Below are 4535 nucleotides of genomic sequence, written 5' to 3' on the forward strand. Positions count from 1 at the left end.
CTTCTCACTCGTCTCCATGAAAAAAGAAAGGGATGGAAACGAGAGAACTCTTGCACACCCACGACACGCAGCTTCAGGACCCCGACAGCTTTTTCGTGGAGACACGAGAAAAGGTGGTCCAATGAAGGGGGCGACATGAGGTCGTTCTCCACATCATGCGCCAGGCTTAGATTTTCTGTTCGGTCGCTTCCCCTTTTTCGAGAAATGGCTATTTCAGTGTACACGTCTCTGGTGCATAAACGACCTTTGGCGAGAGGTGCTGCTTCCCGTGTTTGCTGTCTTCGGTGAAAGGCAACTTGCGTTTTCTGCACACTCGGGGCCTTTCGTTGATGTCGTCCGCGCAATCGGGGCAATTGCCCTCCGATGGAAAAAGCCGTTGAAGTCTAAGCATTTCGCGAGAAAGGTGCCGCCGATATCGTGACGACGGCCAGACAAGGAAGGCACCAAAAGGCAGGAGGACGCCAAGGGAGTTCTGAATGCGCATCTCGAGTCTAGACAAGTCTCTCATGCCGCTATACACTGAAGCATTTCTGGTGGGTTAGAAACGTTGAGAGACAGTTTGTTCCATATCTGCCATTTAAAAGCGTGTAAATCCGTCCAGTAGAACTGCAGTGCTACTCTGAGTACGATGATACTGGCCCCCCTCGCATCTGAGCAGTAGTTTTCCCTCTCTGACAATCTTGAAATTCTTTTGTTTGGGTATTTATAGCTCTCTAGTTACACACTTACCCCATCCACCGTACTCTGACCTTAGCATAAATATAAATTCGAAATCAGCGTCGCCTGCCGGATCGTGTCTGCCTTCCCGCGTCACCTTTTTTTACCGTACAGCGAGAGAACTGTGTGTGCACTCAGGTAGCCGAAACAAACTCCCTGGCTGGGGGTTGTTGTTTAACTGGTCCTTGGATGTCTGGTTTTGTTTTATGTCTAGTTGCTGCGGCCACTGCCTTTGTCGGATATGAGTATCTCACAGTGTGCCCATTCACGTCAAGCGGTCTTCGGTCGCCAACATATGAGAACCCTAAACCCGAAGCGCACCGACAACTCGCAGTATCGGTAGAAAGACCCTAAGACCCGCGGCGTAATTTGATTCTTAAAACAAAGAGCACTTTATCACCACGGAGCAGAGGTAGACACCCGAAGTGATCGATGCTTGGCAACTCCGCACAATGTTATGTAGTCGGGAGGTTCCTCAGCCGAGGCGGACTGTGCGGACCAGAAAAATGCCGCCAAATAATAGTGAATGGTCACGCTCTCATGAAGAAAGAACACGGGAAAGTGCGCGTGAGCTGACCTTTGGAAATTCATTTGCTCCCTATCTGTTTCCATTCGGATGTCTACGGAGATGGATTCCGTGCCACGTACGCAGCTTCTGTTCATCTGAGGGTGACGAAACGGTATAGACCTCCAGCCCTCGGACCAATAATAACCACGGGAAGTGGAAGTACAGTTGTGGACTATGATTTTCGGTTGCATCTAGCGTTTCAGTCAGTCAAACAATCTGATTCTCTTCGGAACACAGGGTGTCTCTGCTTGATGTAAAATATTGTCGCATGATTCCCCAGTTGCCACTCACATCCTACCAGCTGCGGGTCCGAAGAAAGTACCGTCTTTATCTCGGGAGAATCCGATGAGCCGGAAGTGCTCTGCGCCGTAGAACATGCGATTCTCGTATGGTGACACGGTCACGGCGATAAAGCATTTGTCACTAAGGAAGTGCGATATAGACAAAAGCTCTGTATGGTTTGTGTACAAGAGCCACAAAAACATTCCCTCAAGCAGTGTGCAGTGTGTGGTCGTAAAAGAAATCTCAAATGCTCTGCGTGGCTTACGTGTAGGAACTAGGTGGACTCTTGTGGCCCCGGCTGTTAGGCCGCGGCTATATACAGATACTAGACCATTCTACAGTTTAACTGGAGCTTGAGGGCCTGGGAGTAATCTCTAAACTCTCACATGTTTGTGTTGCCGGCGCTGATGACTGACAGGTGAAGCCTTTTTGCATCTGCGTTTAGGGGTGCAAATAGCTTCAGCATCCCGTGGCTGTGTGAACTACTGGGGCGTTCTCGTCATTGCCTCCTCTGCGTCGGCTCTGCTGTATTGTTTCCTCATCGGAGACCTCGAACCTAACCCCTAATCCGAAAGAGAGATTGTGCCATTTCCGTTTCTATTTGTCAGAGTGAATCTCTCTGCCGAGAGAAGGGTGAGCTATCGCTGAGAACACGAATGCAGTTCCAGTTCGCTCGAAGACGCTTGAGCGCGTGGAAATTGTATATAGTTGCGTGAGGTATCCGAAATGTCTCCAAGTTCGGGGCGTTCTCTGTGTCCTCTGTCACTCGTCCAGTGTAGTTGGCAGGGAGAATGGTCGCTCCAGGTATCCAGAATCTTCTGAGAATTCAGGCTGCTCTCCCGCAGGAGGTCCTCCAAAACTCTTTGTCCTGTTTGTGGGTCGGCTGTCACCGAGACGGACAACAGCTTCACTCTCTTGGATGCAACCGTAGTCACATGTTTCCAGTAGACGTTTTTCCTGATCGTATGCCTCTTTACTACCATTGTAGATTGCCCCGCGCTCACGTCTCTCAACTGTTTCTCGAGCCACGAACAAGGATGCAAAAAAACGGAATTCAAGAATCCCTTCTCAACACGATGCCCGGCTCCAGTTCAGCATGGTGTAAGCCAGAGACACGAACAGAAGACTGAAGGCGGGTTCGTAAGAAAAGCGAAGGTTAGAAGCCAGATGGATAGAACAATCAGTGAAATGAACGCTTCGTAGGGGTGTCTTGGTGACAAATTCTTCATTTTCCCCAGCGTCGACACATTCAAACTGTAATCGTTTAACTGCACCCAATCAACACGGATGAGCAACAACGTGTGCGGAGTCCACGCCTTTGTGCGCTGGGGGGACCGAGTAGCCAGTCGGGTACGACATATGAGCGAGCCCCATGCACGATGATCTTTCCACGTGGAGATCCGAATTTCTCTCCACCTGCAATATAAAAACGATCAACAGTGTCGCTACGAACGTGATATCGTGATGTGTTTGTCTTTGGTGAGTACTGGTGAAGGAGTCCGTTCCCACCCAGCCGATGCAGGTCATTAGAGATGTCAGAAGCGTTTCCAACAGTTCTTTCGTTGCGTGACTCGACTGTATCTTCATCAGGAACGAGCTTTTGGACTCTGTTCTGCACCTCTTCAGAGCATTTGGCTGCCTCCGCTGAAACTTCAAGGACTGCAGGGCCAGAGCCATCCTCCTGGTCTGAAAGAGCCACTCCACGGCAGGATCGGCGGAGAAGGAACAAGGTTGCCAGAACTAGGGAGAAAGCATGCTTGCCCCACTCAGCTATGTCTGGTCGACACGAAATTGATTCAAGACGTATAATGAACCCATCTTTGATGCATGACTGCTTCCGGTTCACGCCGCGCTTGACTTCTTCAGTCTGTGCTATACTAATCGGTTATAATCAAACGGTGCCACATAGTAACGGTCTATATTTGCGTATTCCTCCCTTTGTCTATTGTTGTCTACAAGCATGCGTGCATACGTATCGCTTCAGAAAGCTTCGCCTCACACATGCAACTATTCATGAATGCATGGTTTTGTTGTACACGATGTCAACGCGTGTAAGGACAGGTGATAGCACGGATCGATAGGTATGATTATGTCTGGTTTAAAAACACAAACTTACCGAGAAGCGACGGATCCTCGAAATCTTTCAAGCCTCGCTGCAGGCCGCCCTTGACTGCATCTTCGTCAACGTCATTTGCCACGGCTCTATAAGTGCTCGACGGAAGACTTCCTAGCGTTATAGAGCCTGTTTTAGTGCGTCTTGTTACCTGCGCTTTTGTAGCCTTCTGCGAGCTCGATCTCCGTCGTCGGTCTACCGCCGAGAAGCTGGCGGTATCTGCAGTGCCACTTCCACAGCGTCCCTGTCAATATCTCACATCAAAACGTAGAGGATCTACCGGCAAAAAGCCCCACAAACCGTTGTCCGTTTCGCTTAGTGTTACATTTGGCTAAATTCCATAGCCCGTCGAAATCTGAAGAGAGGTCCATCAAATACATCTGTGCGTTTGCAATGGCGCCCACAGCACCTAACCACACAGACGCTCCAGCACTCACGTTCTTTTGGGGGTGGAGTCTCTCGTTGTTTTTGCAAGGCAGGCTTTTACTCCTCGAGTTTCTCGCTCCCTTGGCAGTCCGTGAAGAAGATGCAGACAGTTGGGTGCTGCCACCATATGGCGCGTCGTATACTCTCGAGAGCACGTTGGCGTACGAGGGAGAAAGCGGTGATGCAGACGCTTTGCGAGCTTCTGGCAGTCCTGTCACCTGCTCATGGATTTGATGACTTAGGCGGTTGGCCTCCATCGTGAGCACTGTCTTATGCTGAGTCAGCGATTCGAGTTTCCTTGTCAAAATCGTCACGTGTCTCCGTAAGTTTTTTGTTTGACCCGCGTGGTCGCGATGCATGGTCGCACGCTCCAGTGTGAGTGTCTCGATCTTCCTATGCAGTGACGCAATCAGGTCCTCGTACTCGTGC

This window comes from Toxoplasma gondii, chromosome II (assembly GCF_000006565.2).
Source record: "Toxoplasma gondii ME49 chromosome II, whole genome shotgun sequence".
Classification (NCBI taxonomy): Eukaryota; Apicomplexa; class Conoidasida; order Eucoccidiorida; family Sarcocystidae; genus Toxoplasma; species Toxoplasma gondii.